Source organism: Schistocerca gregaria, chromosome 1, assembly GCF_023897955.1.
Source record: "Schistocerca gregaria isolate iqSchGreg1 chromosome 1, iqSchGreg1.2, whole genome shotgun sequence".
In the NCBI taxonomy this organism is placed as follows: Eukaryota; Metazoa; Arthropoda; class Insecta; order Orthoptera; family Acrididae; genus Schistocerca; species Schistocerca gregaria.
The window spans coordinates 1,130,425,763-1,130,447,140 of NC_064920.1; the positions used below are offsets into that span (position 1 = coordinate 1,130,425,763).

A 21,378-nucleotide genomic window follows, 5' to 3' on the forward strand; every position below is an offset into this window, starting at 1 on the left:
ACGGCAAACTGGCTGACACTGACGGCGGCGGTGCACAAATGCTGCGCAGCTAGCGCCATTCGACGGCCAACACCGCGGTTCCTGGTGTGTCCTTTGTGCCGTGCGTGTGATCATTGCTTGTACAGCCCTCTCGCAGTGTCCGGAGCAAGTATGGTGGGTCTGACACATCGGTGTCAATGTGTTCTTTTTTCCATTTCCGGGAGTGTAGTATTGTCCAGCCAATCAGATGTAGGTGTAGTAATACTTCCTGCAGGACATCTCGAACTCCCTCTTCAGGAAGTAGTACGCGGAATGTCTGTTTCCAAAACAGTCGATGTTTACCATTGCTTACGCCTTGGCCATAGTCAACCTGGATCCTGTGTACTGTGTGATGTGTTGCCGGCCTGCAGGAGCTACCTTGGCGACCGCGTAATATAACGCATCCAAATTTTTAAGTGAAAACTTTTAATGCTGTTTAAATAAAACAAACTATTAACATTCTACATCTTTATTCATCATGTCTACATATTTGTTTCTTAACAGAGTCACCCTGACGTTGAACACATTTCGCCAGAAGAGAGACAAATCTGTTGATACCGTCACTGTAGACTGTTTGATTTTGTCGATGGAGAGACAAACTAATTTACACTTGCTCCGTTTCATCACTATCACAATGAAGTTTTTGAAGGCATTCTTTAAGTTCTGGAAACAAATGAAAATCGTATACGGGCAAGTCGGGACTGTATGGAGGTTGATCAATGGCTGTGAACCCAAGGCGTCGGGTCGTTGCAGATGTCGCAGCGCTCCTGTGTGGTCTGGCATTATCATGTTAAAGGAAAGGGTGAGCCATGTGTGGACGAAGTCCTCGAATTCGTGCTCTCAGTTTTCTAACTGTCTTGCAGTACTTCGCAAAGTTTTAGGCATGAAATTCAAACGCTTCACGCCTTGAACGTTCTAGAACCCTGTGAGAATGACATCCCCTGCCCATAGCATGATCTTGAACATTTCTGGCGTCGGTGGTGGTTTGTGGCGGAACTCACTGATGCTCTTTCGTTTTAAGAGTCAAAACTGTGAACTCAGCTGTCATCACTTGTCATAATTTTGTTAAGGAACCCATCAACCACTCGCTCAAAACTTGTGTTGGAGGCACATTCTCTGCGATTAAAAACCCGATTGTAGTACCTCAACAGTTATTGAAAGCACAATAAAAAATTCGGAGGCATTACTTTTCAGCACGCCCTCGTAGTTCTTATAAAATTACCTTAATATCAGAATAATGAAAATTTGTTATAATGGTTGGCACATTATCATGAGAGATGTCACAACTGTATAATTTTTTGGGAAATGTTTATGGTAATATACAATGAGTTGCAATTAGTCACATTTGATAACTAATGAAACATTTCATAACAAGTGTAATTCTTCGTTTAAAACTAAAGATGATACAAATAAATCAAGTGAATTCGCATCAGGTGTGTATAAAATTAAATGCAACGAGTGTCATAGACAGTACAAAGATCAGGCTGATAGAACTTTTGAGATCTGATTTAAGGAACGCAGTTCAATACGAAGTAATAAGACAACATTTGAATATCATCTAACTGAAACTAAATACTCGCGAGCACCAGTAGAGACACATCTTGAAATTTTACACACGGCGCCTAAGGGGCGTTTTATGAACATCCAGGAAGAACTTAAGCAATGTGGACATCACCTGACAGAACCAGAAAAATTTCTCAGTTTCCAGTGTGACTACAAGAATTCCGGGTACTTGTGGACTTTTGATGTACTCAGGAGGCCCAGTCGGCAACAGCTGTTAATCTTTGCTACAGTCCCCACTCAGCCGAAGGTTACCTTAGCAGTCCTGCCGCACTTCCACGCTGCGTGGCACACTGACGACGTGGGTTTCGCTTTTCCTCCAGGGAGGTGGAGGGTGGGCCTGAGAGAGAGAGAGAGAGAGAGAGAGAAGAGAGAGAGAGAGACGGGGGGAGGAGGGAGGGAAGAAAAAAAGGGGAATCTTATGAATTTTTTAGCCTGCTGCAACAGAAATTAAACAACTTTTTAGAACCTAATTCTAGAACTAAATTGCAATTTAAAACTTTCAGTATTATCATCAAAACTTGATTTCAAAATATATTTTCCCTTTTTTTACTTCGACAAGTAATGGAACAAATCTTAGCGAAATTATGTAATGCACGTACGATACAATATTGTTCTTTCGAGTGTATATCAGAACGCGCAAAAATCTGACCATTATGTATATGGTTGCCACATACAGACTGAGGCTAGGTATTCTAGAGACTGACTAGAGCATCGGCGAAATTTTCTTGGACAACAAGGTCCAAATTATAGTCTGTCACATATAGCTTATGGGGTGCAGGGTATCACTTACCCCCAAGAAGAGCATACGCATCGTTCCCCAATACCAAGAAGGGACTACGAATAGTCTCTGTCAAACACCGTCTGAGCACAGCTCATCTCTAGAAAGGAGCCGACCGAATCCTCCTCTCTTTTAGACCATGACAATGATAATGATGTAGTCTCTGCAACGGGCATAGATACAAGGTGCATTCAAGTTCTAAGGCCTCCGATTTTTTTTTCTAATTAACGACTCACCCGAAATTGATGAAACTGGCGTTACTTCTCGACGTAATAGCCCTGCAGACGTACACATTTTTCACAACGCTGACGCCATGATTCCATGGCAGCGGCGAAGGCTTCTTTAGGAGTTTGTTTTGACCACTGGAAAATCGCTGAGGCAATAGCAGCACGGCTGGTGAATGCGCGGCCACGGAGAGTGTCTTTCATTGTTGGAAAAAGCCAAAAGTCACTAGGAGCCAGGTCAGGTGAGTAGGGAGCATGAGAAATCACTTCAAAATTGTTATCACGAAGAAACTGTTGCGTGACGTTAGCTCGATGTGCAGGTGCGTTGTCTTGGTGAAACAGCACGCGCGCATCCCTTCCCGGACGCTTTTGTTGCAGTGCAGGAAGGAATTTGTTCTTCAAAGCATTTTCGTAGGATGCACCTGTTACCGTAGTGCCCTTTGGAACGCAATGGGTAAGGATTACTCCCTCGCTGTCCCAGAACATGGACACCATCATTTTTTTCAGCACTGGCGGTTACCCGAAATGTTTTTGGTGGCGGTGAATCTGTGTCCTTCCATTGAGCTGAGTGGCGCTTTGTTCCTGGATTGAAAAATGGCATCCACGTCTCATCCATTGTCACAACCGACGGAAAGAGAGTCCCATTCATGCTGTCGTTGCGCGTCAACATTGCTTGGCAACATGCCACATGGGCAGCCATGTGGTCGTCCGTCAGCATTCGTGGCACCCACCTGGATGACACTTCTCGCATTTTCAGGTCGTCATGCAGGATTGTGTACACAGAACCCACAGAAATGCCAACTCTGGAGGCGATCTGTTCAACAGGCATTCGGCGATCCCCCAAAACAATTCTCTCCACTTTCTCGATCATGTCGTCAGACCGGCTTGTGCGAGCCCGAGGTTGTTTCGGTTTGTTGTCACACGATGTTCTGCCTTCATTAAACTGCCGCACCCACGAACGCACTTTCGACACATCCATAACTCCATCACCACATGTCTCCTTCAACTGTCGATGAATTTCAATTGGTTTCACACCACGCAAATTTAGAAAACGAATGATTGCACGATGTTCAAGTAAGGAAAACGTCGCCATTTTAAGTATTTAAAACAGTTCTCTTTCTCGCCGCTGGCGGTAAAATTCCACCTGCCATACGGTGCTGCCATGTCTGGGACGTATTGACAATGAACGCGGCCTCATTTTAAAACAATGCGCATGTTTCTATCTCGTTCCAGTCCGGAGAAAATAAATCGGAGGCCTTAGAACTTGAATGCACCTCGTACATATGTGTATCAAATCGTGCGAGCAGTAACAGTTCCGCCCAGATATGTATGTACTGGGTGGAGCCAGTGTAGTTAAATATCCAGGCACCACGGTGGACCGATCAGATCTCTGCCATTTATGAAGTTTAACAGAAGTTAAAGTGGCTTGAAACTGCTGACAAACATCATAAATGGGTAACATGGTATAGGGGTGGAGATTTAGAGCTATAAGAAGGCGTTAAAAAGGCATGTGGGCTGGTAAAACAAGAAATGAGAGGGTTGAAACTTCCTAGCAGATTAAAACTGTGTGCCGGACCGGAACTCGGACTCGGGACCTTTGCCTTTCGCGTACAAGTTCTCTACCAACTGAGCTACCCAAGCACGGCTCACGACCTGCCCTCACAGCTTTAATTCCACCGGTACCTCGTCTCCTATCTTCCAAACTTCACAGAAGCTCTCCTGAGAGCCTTACAGAACTAGCATTCCTGGAAGAAAAGATATTGCCACAGCCTGAGTGATGTTTCCAGAATAAAATTCTGGAAATGAGAAGGTTCTCTACAAAACAGACGAGGGAAGTAAAATGTAGAAAACAGTGACAAGAAAAAGGGACAGTATAATAGGATATGTCAGGGAATATTTGATGGCTGAGGGATCTTTAGAGAACGAAAATTGTGGGGGAAAGAGGTTGAAATACATTCAACATAATATTGAGGACTTTGGGTATAAGTGGTAATGTGAGATGTCGGGACAAGAGAGGTAGTCGTTGTGGACCGCATCAAGCCAGTCAGAAGACTGAGTTTCACACGTTCGCTCCGTCTCTGGCGATAACGGCCCTGCTAGTGTGTTTGAGTTTTGGAATATTTAAGTTAACTCAAGACGACCCTGTCATTCGCACATTCTTCTGTGACAGTCAGAGGTCCGGACTTGGTTGCAGTTGTACTGCGCTCTCGTGTGTAGTCCGCTATGCACAGTGTTTTGGTCTGTCTGAGAGACTGAAGGACCTTGACACGGTGACTTGAGGAAAGCTCAGTGCCTGGCGACCTTGGCGTTGGAAAGCCCCTCACGTCGGCGTACGCACACTATCTGCTCGCTATCAGACGCCCGATACCGTGTCCTTACCCATTCCGCGCTCGCATGTCAAGCTGGTGGCCAGTTTAAAGGTCTGACAACGTGACAGCCGCGTGACGTGCAGCAACGACAGACTGGCGATATTCCCTAACATAGGAGCTGTCTAAACACTATGCGCTCTTGAGTCTAATTTACGCACTATTGAGTGTATATTACAGTTACTGTAGGCACAACTACACTTTCAAGGTACTTCGGCAATAGACTCTCAAGGAATTGCGCCGGATGCTGTGACCGAGCGGTTCTAGGCGCTTCAGTCTGGAACCGCGCTGCTGCTACGGTCGCAGGTTCGAATCCTGCCTCGGGCACGGATGTGTTTGATGTTCTTAGGTTAGTTAGGTTGAAGTAGTTCTAAGTCTAGGGGACTGATGACCTCAAATGTTAAGTCCCATAGTGCTTAGAGCCATTTGAACCATTTTGAAGGATTTGCAAGTACTGTGTTCCACTAAGACGCTTGTCAATACTGTCTGAATAAAGGAATATGTTATCAATGAGAAACTAAGTTGAGTATTTCTGTCCTCAGTAGCAGACTACTTTTGAGGAGCCGTTTTCAGAGTGCAACATCTGGTATTCACACCGTTGCGGGTAAATTTTTATTCAACATTAGAGAGAATCTATGGAAACCGTTTTACTAGGAACGCCTTTTTCACAAAATTTCTGTTTGTTGTTATTATTCCTTCCTCAATAGTTTTCATGCCTTCCAAGATGCTACTCCAGGCGGGTGTAAAATAAATGTGCGCAACGGAAAATAATAAACGCTAAAATGATGATTTGGCCCTGTCTGACTACCCCTGAAGCAGATCTTAGGATCTCTTAATTCCGTAAATTAAAATATAAACATAAATGAATGATGAAGGCAACTAATATTACTAAATGATAAACGTTGTTTATTATACGTTTATTGGAGATTAAAAGAAACACCCTTTATGACAAATGTCTTTACTTCCTAAGTAAAATTATTTATCAATTTCCGAACTCTGCCCCCTTTTTATGGCCACGCGATCTAACACAAATAACGCAAAATGACTGACAGAATCTACGAACCAAACACTAGAAGACACTACTTTCAAAGATGATCTACAGTGATGTGGAACCTCAGTGGAAATAATCTAACGTGATCACAGCTGTTTAACTTAATAGTCCTAATAAGCCGAAGATATTTGCGATATCACCGTATGTTATGCGTCTGGTGCGTAGGCGGGCTGGTTTTCGTACACATCTGTGTCGATGGAAGAACTCCAGGCACAAAATAAAACTCTTTCAAATACTAGGACGGCAGAAGGCGGTCCTCTGACTACTATACTCTAATACTGTCTTCTCCTCCCTGTGTTCTACAGACGAGAAACTCGAACTCCCAGCCACAAGGGCGGAGTTCAGATAACATCTCAAGTATAGACAGAAGAAGTGCTCTCAATTATTGAACGCTGCGTAGTCAACGACGACTTCCAACCCGGAGGTGAATCCAGAATCGTATAGATTCGCAACAGTACAGTGCCTAACTGTTCTAACTATAAACTCTCCTGAGAGCAAAGACGTCAAGTCCGTATGTATCAACAAAGCTGAAACCGAGCGACCGTCACACAGGGGCGCTCACAACGGAAGGCCTCGTCTCTCCAACGCTGGCTTCCCAGCAAGGCTCGGCTCCCCACCCTCATAATCCCGGAAACGAATCATATTCCCGAAACCACGGAATATTCTCCCTCTCTACAGATTCTTCCGAACGCCGACCACCGATATTTTAGTCTTTTGTCGTCGACCGCGGAAAGTTTGCAAGGAAAAACCTATACTCGTACAATGGTATGCTTCTGAGTAAAAATCCACGGAAATAACCCAGTTTGCGTGATTGACAAGATGCCTCTTCCCCGTTCCTCTCAGCTGCGTTCAAGATTTTCGTAGTTTCCGAAGTATAATCCTTCCCGTCCGGCTACAAAACCAGCGGGTCGCGACTCTATTGTGCTCCAGCGCTCAGGTGTCTCAACGTCCATCTTGCTACTTCCTGTGCTTAAGCAGGACCAACACACTTGTGTGGGCCTTCCACCCAGGGTTTGAGTTCGGTCTGCCGTTTCATTTCCATTGCCGTTCCAACCTCTACTAGTAGGCAATCATTCATTACACCGTTCTGATAATGAAGACACTCCGTCACCTTTCATGCAAGAAGCATTAACAATTATTTACAATGCGTACGTGACAACGTCGGTCTCCTTTATATATTCATATATACGATGTACAACCTATCACATGATACTTCCACGCAGTTGTATGGAAATTCGAACGCGAAACCGGAAAAGTTAGTGGTGCTGGACGCTGAGTTCTGGATCGAAGTCGACTACCTAAGTCATCCCAGAAGTAGTGTTGCACTGGGTACGAGTTGGACAGGCTAGTCCATTTCAGGAATGTTGTTGTCCACAAACCATTGCTTCACGGGTACTGCTTCATGCCAGTGTATAATGTGGTGCTGAAACATCTCTGAAATGTTCCTCTGTACGCAGTACACAATGCTAGGGACCACACGCCAACCACGAAGAAACAACCATACTGGAGCACCATGTACTCCGCACTTTACTCAAGGCAGTACATACAGGGTGTTTCAAAAAAGACCGGTATGTTTGAAACGGAAATCAAAACTAAACGAGCAGCGATAGAAATACACCGTTTGTTGCAATATGCTTGGGACAACAGTATATTTTCAGGCGGACAAACTTTCGAAATTACAGTAGTTACAATTTTCAGCAACAGATGGCGCTGCAAGTGATGTGAAAGATATAGAAGACAACGCAGTCTGTAGGTGCGCCATTCTGTACGTCGTCTTTCTGCTGTAAGCGTGTGCTGTTCACAACGTGCAAGTGTGCTGTGGACAACATGGTTTATTCCTTAGAACAGAGGATTTTTCTGGTGTTGGAATTCCACCGCCTAGAACACAGTGTTGTTGCAACAAGACGAAGTTTTCAACGGAGGTTTAATGTAACCAAAGGACCGAAAAGCGATACAATAAAGGATCTGTTTGAAAAATTTCAACGGACTGGGAACGTGACGGATGAACGTGCTGGAAAGGTAGGGCGACCACGTACGGCAACCACAGAGGGCAACGCGGAGCTACTGCAGCAGGTGATCCAACAGCGGCCTCGGGTTTCCGTTCGCCGTGTTGCAGCTGCGGTCCAAATGACGCCAACGTCCACGTATCGTCTCATGCGCCAGAGTTTACACCTCTATCCATACAAAATTCAAACGCGGCAACCCCTTAGCGCCGCTACCATTGCTGCACGAGAGACATTCGCTAACGATATAGTGCACAGGATTGATGACGGCGATATGCATGTGGGCAGCATTTGGTTTACTGACGAAGCTTATTTTTACCTGGACGGCTTCGTCAATAAACAGAACTGGCGCATATGGGGAACCGAAAAGCCCCATGTTGCAGCCCCATCGTCCCTGCATCCTGAAAAAGTACTGGTCTGGGCCGCCATTTCTTCCAAAGGAATCATTGGCCCACTTTTCAGATCCGAAACGAGTACTGCATCACGCTATCTGGACATTCTTCGTGAATTTGTGGCGGTACAAACTGCCTTAGACGACACTGCGAACACCTCGTGGTTTATACAAGATGGTGCCCAGCCACATCGCACGGCCGACGTCTTTAATTTCATGAATGAATATTTCGATGATCGTGTGATTGCTTTGGGCTATCCGAAACATACAGGAGGCGGCGTGGATTGGCCTCCCTATTCGCCAGACATGAACCCCTGTGACTTCTTTCTGTGGGGACACTTGAAAGACCAGGTGTACCGCCAGAATCCAGAAACAATTGAACAGCTGAAGCAGTACTTCTATTCTGCATGTGAAGCCATTCCGCCAGACACGTTGTCAAAGGTTTCGGGTAATTTCATTCAGAGACTACGCCATATTATTGCTACGCATGGTGGACATGTGGAAAATATCGTACTATAGAGTTTCCCAGACCGCAGTGCCATCTGTTGTTGACAATTGTAACTACTGTAATTTCGAAAGTTTGTCTGCCTGAAAATGTACTGTTGCCCCAAGCATATTGCAACAAACGGTGTATTTCTATCGCTGCTCGTTTAGTTTGTATTGCCGTTTCAAATATACCGGTCTTTTTTGAAACACCCTGTATGATGGCAGGTGACGTTCTCCGTGGATACTCCAAACACAAGCTCTCCCATCGATTGTCGCAGGTTATAAAGTGAGTCATCACATCAAATCACGCGCTTTCAGTCATCCACTGTGCAGTTGCGTCGCTCTTCGTACCACCTCAAACGTCGCTTAGCATTGACTACTAAAATGTGTCGCTTAGATGAGGAGCAGCTCGACCGCTATACAATATGGCTTTTTAACTGCCTGTGTACCTTCACTGACCTAACTGCGTTGCTTGTAGCCCTTTGGAACTAACGAATGATTCCTTCCGCAGATTTCAAGCGATTTGTTACAAGCACCCTCTGAAATCCCCCGTCCACCATTACTTGACGTCAATCTAGTCTCGGTTTTGCTGGTCGTTCCTTCGCGATTCCGCTCTACAATCACGTCACCAACAGTCGATTTGGCCAGCTTTAGATGGCTTTAAATAATGTCATTAATAGATTTGTTCCTCATGTTATGTACACTAATGTGACAAACTCCATGGGACACCTCGTAATATCGTGTCGGACTCTTTTTGCTCTGCATAGTACAGCAACTAGACGTGGCATGTTCTCAACAAGTCATTGGAAGTACCCTGCAGATATACTGAGCCATGTACCAATGGCCCTAAGCACTATGGGACTCAACATCTGAGGTCATCAGTCCCCTAGATTTACAACTACTTAAACCTAACTAACCTAAGAACATCAAACACATCCGTGCCCTAGTCAGGATTCGAACCTGCGACCGTAGCAGCAGCGCGGTTCTGGACTGAAGCGCCTAGAACCGCTCGGCCACAGCTGCCGGCTAGCCATGTACAGACATCCGTAATTGTGAGAGTGTTGCCGGTGCAGCATTCTGTGTACGAACTGTCTTATCGACTATGTCCCACAAATGAGATTCATGTCGGGCAACCTTCGTGGCTAACTCAGTCGCTCGAGATGTCTAGAATGTTCTTTAAACCGATCTCGAGCAATTGTGGCCCGGTGACATAATATTGTTTGGGAAAATAAAGTTCATAACCGTTAGGAGTCAATGATAGGTTGAGTTTGATTGCAGGACCCAGTCCATTCCATGTGAACACAGCCAACACCACTATGGAGCCACCACCAGCTAGCACAGTGTCTTGTTGACAACTAGACCCCGTGGGTTTATTTATGAGTACACTACTGGCCATTAAGATTGCTACACCAAGAAGAAATGCAGATGATAAACGGGTATTCATTGGACAAATATATTATACTAGAACTGACATGTGATTACATTTTCACGCAATCTTGGTGCATAGATCCTGAGAAATCAGTACCCAGAACAACCACCTCTGCCCGTAATAACGGCCTTGATGCGCCTGTGCATTGAGTCAAACAGGCGTGTACAAGTACAGCGGCCCATGTAGCTTCAACAAAAAACCACAGTTCATCAAGAGTAATGACTGGCGTATTGTCACGAGCCAATTGCTCGGCCACCATTGAGCAGACGCTTTCAGTTGGCGAGAGATCTGGAGAATGTGCTGGCCAGGGCAGCAGTCGAACATTTTCTGTATCCAGAAAGGCCCGTACAGAACCTGCAATATGCGGTCTTGCATTATCCTGCAGAAAGAACAAAGAGAAAACCACCTTGAAAATGAGAATCATTTCCCGAACGGGCTGTGTAAAATATGAATGAAAGAAAATCGTGACTAGTAGCAGAAAAGACATTATAAACGACTCTATTGTTTTCCACAATTGCAGGCTTTCAAGAAACCATAGGGGAGTGATGACCTTAGCTGTTTGGTCCCCCTTAAACATCCCAACAACCACCACCACCACCATCAAGAAACCACTTGCAACGCACATCAGAACTTGAGTCCATGATTTCGTGGGATCCGCGCCACACTCGAACCCTACCATCAACTCTTACCAGCTGAAATCGGGACTCATCTGACCAGGGTACGCTTTACCAGCCATCAAGGCTCCAACCGATAAGGTCACGAGACAGGGAGAGGCGCTGCAGGCGATCTCGTGCTTTTAGCAAAGGCAGTCGCTTCGGTCGTCGGCTACCATAGCCGAGTAACGCCAAATTTTGCCGCATTGTCCTAACGGATACGTTCATCGTACGTCTCACATTGATTTCTGTGTTTACTTCGCGCAGTGTTGCTCGTCTGTTTGCACTGACACATCTACGTAAACGTCATTGCTCTCCGTCGTTAAGTGAAGGCCGTCTGTCACTGCGTTGTCCGTAACGAGAGGTAATGCCTGAGATTTGGTATTCTAGGCACATTGTTGACACTGTAGTTCTCAGATGGTCCTCCCCCGCCCCCCCCCCCCCCCCCAGTTGAACCATGGACCTTGCGTTGGCGGGGAGGCTTGCCTGCCTCAGCGATACAGACAGCTGTACTGTAGGTGCAACCCCAACGGAGGGGTATCTGTTGAGAGGCTAGACAAACGTGTGGTTCTTGAAGAGGGCAACAGCCTTTTCAGTAGTTGCAGGGGCAACAGTCTGGAAGATTGACTGATCTGGCCTTGTAACACTAACCAAAACGGCCTTGCTGTGCTCGTACTGCGGACGGCTGGAAGCAAGGGGAAACTACAACCGTAATTTTTCCTGATGGCATGCAGCTTCACTGTATGGTTAAATGATAATGGCGTCCTCTCGGGTAAAATATTCCGGAGGTAAAATAGTCCCCCATTCGGATCTCCGGGCGGGGACTACTGAAGAGGACGTCGTTATCAGGAGAAAGAAAACTGGTGTTCTACGGATCGGAGCGTGGAATGTCAGGTCCCTTAATCGGGCAGCTAAGTAAGAAAATTTAAAAATGGAAATGGATAGGTTATAGTTAAATATAGTGGGAATTAGTGAAGTTCGGTGGCAGGAGGAACAAGACTTTTGGTCAGATGAATACAGGGTTATAAATACAAAATCAAATAGGGGTAATGCAGGATTAGGTTTAATAATGAATAAAAAAGTGGGAGTGCGGGTAAGCTACTACAGACAGCATAGTGAACGCATTATTGTGATACACACGGAGCCTACGCCTACTACAATAGTACAAGTTTATATGCCAACTAGCTCTGCAGATGACGAAGAAATTCATGAAATGTATGATGCGATAAAAGAAATTATTTAGATAGTGAAGGGAGACGAAAATTTAATAGTCACGGGTGACTGGAATTCGATAGTAGGAAAATGGAGAGAAGGAAACATAGTAGGTGAACATGGATTAGGGGGAAGAAATGAAAGAGGAAGCCACCTGGTAGAATTTGGCACAGAGGATAACTCTATCATAGCTAACACTTGGTTCAAGAATCATGAAAGAAGATTGTACACATGGAAGAAGCCTGGAGATATTAGAAGGTATCAGATAGATTGTATAATAGTAAGACAGAGATTTAGGAACCAGGTTTTAAATTGTAAGACATTTCCAGGGGCAGATGTTGGTTCTGACCACTATCTATTGGTAATGAACTGTAAATTAAAACTGAGAAACTGTAAAAAGATGTGTATTTAAGGAGGTGGGACCTGTATAAACTGACTAAGCCAGAGGTTGTACAGTGTTTCGGGGAGAGCATAAGGAAAAAATTGACAGGAATGGGGGAACGAAATACAGTAGAAGAAGAATGGGTAGCTTTGAAGGATGAAGTAGTGAAAGCATCAGAGGATGAAATAGGTAAAAAGGCGAGGGCGAGGAGAAATCCTTTGGTAACAGAAGAAATATTGAATTTAATTGATGAAAGGAGAAAATATATATAAATGCAGTAAATGAAGCAGGCAAAAAGGAATACAAACATCTCAAAATGAGATCGACAGGAAGTGCAAAATGGCTAAGCAAGGATGGTTAGAGGACAAATGTGAGGATGTAGAGGCTTATCTCCCTAGGGGTAAGATAGACACTGACTACAGGAAAATTAAAGAGACCTTTGAAGAAAAAAGAACCACTTGAATGAATATCAACAATTCAGATGGAAACCCAGTTCTAACCAAAGAAGGGAAAGCAAAAAGGTGGGAAGAGTATTAGACGGTCAATACGAGGGCGATGTACTTGAACACAATATTATGGATATGGATGAGGATGTTGATGAAATGGGAAATATGATACTGCGTGAAGAGTTTGACAGAGCATTGAATGACCTGTGTCGACACAAGGTCCTGGGAGTAGAGAACTTTCCATAAGAACTACTGACAGCCATGGGAGAGCCAGTCCTGACAAAACTCTACCATCTGGTGAGCAAGATGTATGAGACAGGCGAAATACCCTCAGACTTCAAAAAGAATATAATAATTCCAATCCCAAAGAAAGCAGGTGTTGACAGATGTGAAAATTACCGAACTATCAGTTTAATAAGTCACAGCTGCAAAATACTAACACGAATTCTTTACAGACGATTGGAAAAAACTGGTAGAAGTCGACCTCGGGGAGGATCAGTTTAGTTTCCGTAGAAAAATTGGAACACGCGAGGCAATACTGTCCCTATGACTTATCTTAGAAGATAGAGTAAGCTAAGGCAAACCTACGTTTCTAGCATTTGTAGACTTAGAGAAAGCTTTTGACAATGTTGACTGGAATACTCTCTTTAAGATTCTGAAGGTGGCAGCGGCAAAATACAGAGAGCAAAAGGCTATTTACAATTTGTACAGAAACCAGATGGCAGTTACAAGAGTCGAGGAACAGGAAAGGAACATCTCCCAGATGTTATTCAATCTGTATATTGAGCAAGCAGTAAAGGAAACAAAAGCAAAATTCGGAGTAGTACTAAAATCCATGGAGAAGAAATAAAAACTTTGAGGTTCGCCGACGACATTGTAATTATGTCAGAGACAGCAAAGGACTTGGAAGAGCAGTTGAACGGGATGGGCAGAGCCTTGAAAGGAGGATTTAAGTTTAACATCGATAAAAGCAAAAAGAGAATAATGGAATGTATTCGAATTAAATCGGGTGATGCTGCGAGACTTAGATTAGGAAATGAGACGCTTAAAGTAGTATATTAGTTTTGCTATTTGGAGAGCAAAATAAATGATGATGGTCGAAGTAGAGAGGATATAAAATGTAGACTGGCAATGGCAAGGAATGCGTTTCTGAAGAAGAGAAATTTGTTAACATAGAGTATAGACTTAAGTGTCAGAAAGTCGTTTCTGAAAGTATTTGTATGGAGTGTAGCCACGTATGGAAATGAAACATGGACGATAAATAGTTTGGACAAGGTGAGAATGGAAGCTTTCGAAATGTTTGCTACAGAAGAATGCTGAAGATTAGATGGGTAGATCACATAACTAATGAGGAGGTATTGAATAGAATTGGGTAGAAGAGGAGTTTGTGGCAGAATTTGACTATTAGAAGGAATGGGTTGGTAGGACATGCATCAAGTGATCACCAATTTAGTATTGGAGGGCAGCGTGGAGGCTAAAAATCGTAGAGGGAGATCAACAGACGAATACACTAAGCAGATTAAGATGGATTTAGGTTGCAGTAGGTACTGGGAAATGAAGAAGCTTGCACAGGACAGAGTAGCATGGAGAGCTGCATCAAACCAGTTTCAGGACTGAAGACCACAACAACAATAACAATGATTTCGAAATGTAATATCCCATGCATCTAGTTCCAGCTACAATTCCGCGCTCAAATTCTGTTACTTCCCACCGTGCCGTCATAATCACAGCGGCAATCTTTTCATATCACCTGAGCACAAACGACAGCTCCGCCAATGCACTGCCCTTTTATACCTTGTGTACGCGATACTACCGCCACCTGTGTATGTGCATATCGCTACTTCAGGGCTGTTCTACATCTACAACTACATCTACATGATTACTCTGCAATTCACATTTAAGTGCTTGGCAGAGGGTTCATCGAACCACAATCATACAGTCTCGCTACCATTCCACTCCCGAACAGCGCGCGGGAAAAACACCTAAACCTTTCCGTTCGAGCTCTGATTTCTCTTATTTTATTTTGATGATCATTCCTACCTATGTAGGTTGGGCTCAACAAAATATTTCCGCATTCGGAAGAGAAAGTTGGTGACTGAAATTGCGTAAATAGATCAAGCCGCAAGGAAAAACGTCTTTGCTTTAATGGCTTCCATCCCAACTCGCGTATCATATCTGCCACACTCTTTCCCCCTATTACGTGATAACACAAAACGAGCACCCTTTCGATGTCCTCCGTCAATCCCACCTGGTAAGGATCCCACACCGCACAGCAATATTCTAACAGAGGACAAACGAGTGTAGTGTAAGCTGTCTCTTTAGTGGACTTGTGGCATCTTTTAAGTGTCCTGCCAATAAACGCAACCTTTGGCTCGCCTTCCCCACAATATTATCTATGTGGTCTTTCCAACTGAAGTTGTCCGTAATTTTTACACCCAGGTACTTAGTTGAATTGACAGGCTTGAGAATTGCACTATTAATGGAGTAATCGAATTCCAACGGATTTCTTTTGGAACGCATGTGGATCACCTCACACTTTTCGTTATTTAGCGTCAACTGCCAACTGCCACACCATACAGAAATCTTTTATAAATCGCTTTGCAACTGATACTGGTCTTTGGATGACCTTACTACAGCATCATCTGCGAACAACCTAAGAGAACTGCTCAGATTGTCACCCAGATCATTTATATAGATCAGGAACAGCAGAGGTACCAGGACGCTTCCCTGGGGAACACCTGATATCAATTCAGTTTTACTCGATGATTTGCCGTCTATTATTACTAACTGCGACCTTCCTGACAGGAAGTCACGAATCCAGTCGCATAACTGAGACGATACCACATAGGCCCGCAGCTTGTTTAGAAGTCGCTTGTGAGGAACGGTGTCAAAAGCTTTCCGGAAATCTAGAAATACGGAATCAACTTGAGAGCCACTGTCGATAGCGGCCATTACTTCGTGCGAATAAAGAGCTAGCTGCGTTGCACAAGAAAGATGTTTTCTGAAACCATGCTGATTATGTATCAGTAGATCGCTCCCTTCGAGGTGATTCATAATGTTTGAATACAGTATATGCTCCAAAACCTTACTGCAAACTGACGTCAATGATATAGGTCTGTAGTTCGATGGATTACTCCTACTACCCTTCTTAAACACTGGTGCGACCTGCGCAATTTTCCAGTCTGTAGGTACAGATCTATCGGTGAGCGAGCGGTTGTACATGGTTGCTAAGGAGGGAGCTATTGTATCAGCGTAATCTGAAAGGAAACTAATCGGTATACAATCTGGACCTGGAGACATGCCCATATCAAGCGATTTGTGTTGCTTCGCAACCCCTAAGGTATCTACTTCTAAGAAACTCATGCTAGCAGCTGTTCGTGTTTCAAATTGTGGAATATTCCATTCGTCTTCCCTGGTGAAGGAATTTCAGAAAACTGCGTTCAATAACTCCGCTTTAGCGGCACAGTCGCCGGTAACAGTACCATCGGCACTGAATTGATTTTTATCGACCCAGTCTGCTGTTACTGTTGTTTTGTATGTGCGGGTCCATATCGCTTGACAACTGTGGAGAGGTGTGTAGATGTAGACAGTGATGGAGCTTGTCTGTACGCCCGATGTCAGCCACTAGCCAGCACGGCACTGTAGTGCACCTTTGCGGCCAGTGCTCGGCTACGTGCACGGAACGCTGAGCAGACAGTAAACACGGCGGCGACAGTGACGGGCCCGGCGCGTCGTTCTGTTCTGCCTGGGAGTGTCCGGTGCAGCGCCCCACTACCTGCGCTCAAAGCGAAAGCCGTGACCCGGGAAGGCCGGCAGTCGGCAGCCAGCCACCACTGTGCTCGCACTCCAGCTCTGCGGACGAAGGCGCAGCGCAACCGTGCGGTGAGTCCCTCTGCGGTTTTCACTACACTGGCCGCCAGCCTCGTCTCCCCGGTGGCAGTAATTCTAATCAGGCGCACGCAGTTCACCGTACATACACGCAGCTTCCTATGTCATCAGCACGAAATTTTTGGTAGCCTGGAAATACCAGCAAGAGCAGCAAATAACGAATTTATATACTACTGGCCATTAAAATTGCTACACCACGAAGATGACGTGCTACAGACGCGAAATTTAATCGACAGGAAGAAGATGCTGTGTTATGCAAATGATTAGCTTTTCAGATCATTCACACAAGGTGGCGCCGGTGGCGACTCCTACAACGCGCTGACATGAGGGAAGTTTCCAACCGATTTCTCATAAACAAACAGCAGATGACCGGCGTTGCCTGGTGAAACGTTGTTGTGATGCCTCGTGTAAGGGGGAGAAATGCGTACCATCGCGTTTCCGACTTTGATAAAGGTCGGATTGTAGCCTGTCGCGATTGCGGTTTATCGTACCGTGACATTGCTGCTCACGTTGGTCGAGATCCAATGACTGTTATCAGCAAGTGGAATCGGTGACTTCACGAGGGTAATACGGAACGCCGTGCTTGATCCCAACGGCCCCGTATCACTAGCAGTCGAGATGACAGGCATCTTATCTGCATGGCTGTACCGGATCGTGCAGCCACGTCTCGATCGCTGAGTCAGCAGATGGGGACGTTTGCAAGACAACAACCATCTGCACGAACAGTTCGACGACGTTTGCAGCTGCATGGACTATCAGCTCGGAGACCATGGCTGTGGTTACCCTTGACGCTGCATCACAGACAGCAGCGCCTGCGATGGTGTACTCAACGACGAACCTAGGTGCACGAATGGCAAAACGTCATTTTTTCGGATGAATCCTGGTTCTGTTTACAGCATCATGATGTTCGCATCCGTGTTTGGCGACATCGCGGTGAACCCACATTGGAAGCGTGTATTCGTCATCGCCATACTGGCATATCACCTGGCGGGATGGTATGGGTAGCCATTGGTTACACGTCTCGATCACCTCTTGTTCCCATTGACGGCTCTTTGAACACTGGACGTTACATTTAAGATGTATTACGAGCCGTGACTGTACACTTCATTCGATCCCTGCGAAACCCTACATTTGAGCAGGATAATGCACGACCGCATGTTGCAGGTCCTGTACGGGCCTTTGTGGATACAGAAAATGTTCGACTGCTGCCCTGGCCAGCACATTCTCCAGATCTCTCACCAATTGAAAACGTCTGGTCAATGGTGGCCGAGCAACTGGCTCGTCACAATACGCCAGTCACTACTCTTGATGAACTGTGGTATCGTCTTGAAGCTGCATGGGTAGCAATTTTAATGACCAGTAGTGTACTTTCACAAGCCGCGACACGGTCGCCAATAAAACAGTGATCCGAATATACAATAAATTTCCTTTATTTCACGTCTATGGTCACGAATGTTTGTCGTCAGACTACTGGTTTCGGTCTATACTGACCAACCTCAGATCTGGTTTGTAAGAAACATGTTCTAATATACTGAAGTCATAGTGGCATCGTCAAATGAAAAACACAGATCTGGTTTGTAAGAAACATGTTCTAATATACTGAAGTCATAGTGGCATCGTCAAATGAAAAACACAAAATCAGCACCAGCATCGTCAAACATATGTAAAATAACAGCGTAGGCAAGAGTCATCTTGTCAGCAGTACTACTGTTCAAAACAGACTGCCGTTATTTCACTGCTTGTCTGTCAACACTGACACCTCTTTGTAAACGCCGCTGCTGAGTTTGTTTTGAACAGTAGTGCTGCTGAGATTTCTCTTGCGTATGCTGTTTACATATATTTGACGATTCTGGTGCTGATTTTGTGTTTAAGGTTTGACGATGCCTCTACGGTTCCAGTATATTACAACATCTCTTTATAAAACAGATCTGAAGATGGTGATTTTAGACCGAAACCGGCAGTCTGATGACAAAAATTTGTGACCATATAAGTGAAGTAAAGTAAATTATACAGGTTGTTTGTAAATGAATATCGCGGTTTTAACGTTTTATAATATTTATTACATTAAACCAACAGTTCTAAATGACATGTCAAATGAAAGAGCAACTCAAACAGTTCTGTTTGGCACCTGTGCGCATGCGCAGCGCGCAATGTTTCCGCCGCAATCGACTAGACAGCGATAGCAGCGAAGATTTCGACTAGTGAACAGAAAGCGTTTTTTGTTTTGCAGTTTGCAAAGTCCGAATCTGTAGTTACTGTGCAACGTGCGTTCCGGATTAGGTTTGATTGTGATCCTCCAAGTGATAATAACATTCGTAGATGGTATCATCAGTTGGAAGATACCGGCTGCCTTTGTAAAGGGAAGAGAACAAGATGACCAAGAGTTAGTGAAGAGTCTCTTGTGCGAGTGAGAGAGTCGTTCACTCGTAGCCCAAAGATATCAGTCCGGAAGGCTATGAATTACAAGTTCCCGTGTCGACTGTTTGGAAAGTTTTAAGAAAACGCTTACAAATACATCCTTACCGTTTTCAGTTATTACAGGCTCTAAAGCCAGCAGACCATGGATTACATGTCAACGTAGCAAAAGAAAAGTTATTTCATGACGATGAAGATTTTCTGGATCATGTTGTCTTCAGTGATGAATCGACCTTTCACCTTAGTGAACATGTAGACACTCACAATGTGCGCATCTGGGGCTCAGAAAATCCTCACGAGGTGGTACAAATGCAACGAGATTACGCTAAAGTGACTGCTTTTTGTACCGTATCCTGGCAGAAAGTTTATGGGCCTAACGTTTTTGGTGAACCTACTGTAACTGGGACTTCTTACCTTGATACACTAGAGCAATGGCTCTTCCCCCAGTTGGAAGAAGATGAGCCAGAGGACTTCATTTGCCACCTCACTGACATAGTGAAGTACGCGATTGGTTGAACTTCACTGTATCCAAGCGCTGGATGGGCCGCAACGGACCCAATGACAGGGCTTGCTTTGCACGGCCTCCACGTTCACCCGACCTAACGCCATGCGATTTTTTCCTTTGGGGCTTCATCAAGGATGGTGTGTACGTGCCTCCGCTACCAGCAGACCTCCCTGACTTAAGAAACCAGACTGAAGCAGCTGTTACTACAATCACTGAAGACACACTTATCAACATTTGGGAAGAACTCGGCTATAGACTTGATGTGTGCCGTGTGACAAATGGTGCTCACACTGAACATTTATAAGGTTTTTGTAGTCCTGTCTTCCTCAGTTGCGTGTAATAATACGGTATATTGATAATTTTTACTTATGGACCGTCTGACAGCAACTGAATAAAACACAATTTTAGTACCATATGCGTTTCGCCTTTATTTTCTGCAAGGTATCATCAGTGGCCTGGAATATGTACATATGTTAGCTATTTTATTTACATTTTTGTCACTGTGTCTATAGGTTATAAACAGTTCTGGTGGTTGCTATTTCCTATTAAGTAGTAATGTTTTGAACTGTACTTATAGGTTGCGTGGACAATTTCTTACATATAACGCTCCTGTTGCATTTTTGGTGTTCTGCTTCTTCTTATGAGCGCCAATTTGCGGTTTTTTCCACATTCCACAGCACTATGCAATGAACGCTTGTTTTAACCAAAACATTGCATTTTCAGTGAGTGTCTGAATGTCTGCGGACAAATGACAGTCCATTCTTCCTCACGAGCCGAAACCAGACAAGGTTTCCTAAAATTTCTGTTTTACATGTGATGTTTCTTAGGACTAAACTGATGAGCAAATCTCCATGACATGGAACTAGTCAGTACATGAAATTACACGTATCAGCCAGAACATTATGACCACATACCTAATAGCCAGTATGCCCACCTCTAGTACGGATAACAGCGGCAACGCGTTGTGGAATGGAAACTATGAGCTTTGCTAAGACGCTGGAGAGAGTTGTCACCACATCTACACACGGAAGTCACCCAATTACCGTAAATTCCGAGGAGAGTGGCGATGAGATCTGACGCCACGTTCAATCGCATCCCAGATATGTTCAATTGGGTTCAAATCTGGCTAGTTGGGGGGCCAGCACTGTGTCCCTCGAACCACTCAATCACACGCCTGCCCTCGTGACATGGCGCATTATCTTGCTGAAAAGTGCCACTGCCTTCGGGAAACGTGATCGTCATGGAAAGGTGTGAACCTGGTCTGCAAACAGTGTAGGATATTTCTTTACCGTCATTGTGCTTTATTCGAGCTCCACTGGACCAATGTATGTTCCTCACAGTATATTGGAGCCGCCGCCAACTTGCCTCCATCCCACAGTAGAAGTTTCAGTGAGCTCTTAGCCTGGAGGACAATGCGTTCGCGCCCTCCCGAACGCATGATGAAGAAGGTCTCGGGATTCATCAGACCATGCAACACTCTGCCACTGCGCCATCGTGCAGTGTCGTGGTGTTAACATTGGCACATGACTGGGTCGTCGGCTGCGGAGGCCCATCGTTTGGAGTGTTCA

General features: G+C 44.9%; 1 protein-coding gene across 2 annotated transcripts in view; it reads left to right on the top strand.

The window, feature by feature from the left end:
- Window positions 1–21,378, top strand: part of LOC126283989 (scoloptoxin SSD14-like) — a 399,534-nt gene that overhangs the window by 28,819 nt on the left and 349,337 nt on the right. Inside the window, exon 1 of one of the 2 annotated variants that reach the window (XM_049982532.1) lies at window positions 16,814–16,884. The exons of the other annotated variant lie outside the window; for it this stretch is intronic. The gene's annotated coding sequence lies outside the window, so the exon portion shown is untranslated. Of the gene's footprint in view, window positions 1–16,813; window positions 16,885–21,378 lie in introns of those variants that run through there. 2 annotated transcript variants of the gene reach the window in all.